The following is a 516-nucleotide window of genomic DNA, read 5'->3' as shown; positions in this document are numbered from 1 at the left end:
AATCGACAAAGTGGAGAGACAACCCCCAGAATAGGAGATTGAGAATTACTAATCTGACAAGGGATTAATAACCAGAATGCATAAGGAGCTCAAAAAACTCCATAGGGAAAAAAATCTGATAATTTGATTAAAAATGGGCAAAAGATTTGCGTAGACACTTATGAAAAGAAGACATACAAATGGTAGGCAGGCATATGAAAAGATGTTCAGCATCATGAAACGACAGAGAAATTCAAATCAAAGCAGTGAATTATCGTCTCACCCCAGGTAAAATGGCTTCTACCCAAAAGACAGGCAATAACAAACACTGGTGAGAAAAAGGAACCCTCGTACACTGTTGGTGGGAATGTAAATTAGTACAACCGCTATGAAGAACAGTTTGCAGATCCCTCAAAAAACTAAGGTGGAGCTGCAGTATTATGCAGCAATCCTACTGCTGGTTATATACCCAAAAGACAGGAATGTAATATATTAAAGATATGTCTGCACTCCCGTATTTGCTGCAGCACTGTTCAC

General features: G+C 38.8%; 1 long non-coding RNA gene across 1 annotated transcript in view; it reads right to left on the bottom strand.

Annotated features, from left to right (window-relative positions):
• Positions 1-167, bottom strand: part of LOC116546201 — a 5,420-nt gene extending 5,253 nt beyond the window's left edge. Inside the window, exon 1 of the long non-coding RNA XR_004266623.1 lies at positions 8-167. This is a non-coding gene — a long non-coding RNA (uncharacterized LOC116546201). The remainder of the gene's footprint in view (positions 1-7) is intronic.
• Between the last annotated feature and the right edge of the window lie 349 nt (positions 168-516).

This window comes from Sapajus apella, unplaced genomic scaffold, assembly GCF_009761245.1.
Source record: "Sapajus apella isolate SASKATOON/1434 unplaced genomic scaffold, GSC_monkey_1.0 scaffold671, whole genome shotgun sequence".
Lineage (NCBI taxonomy): Eukaryota > Metazoa > Chordata > Mammalia > Primates > Cebidae > Sapajus > Sapajus apella.
The sequence above is the reverse complement of the archived record's forward strand: the minus strand, read 5'-3'. Positions and strand labels throughout refer to the sequence as shown.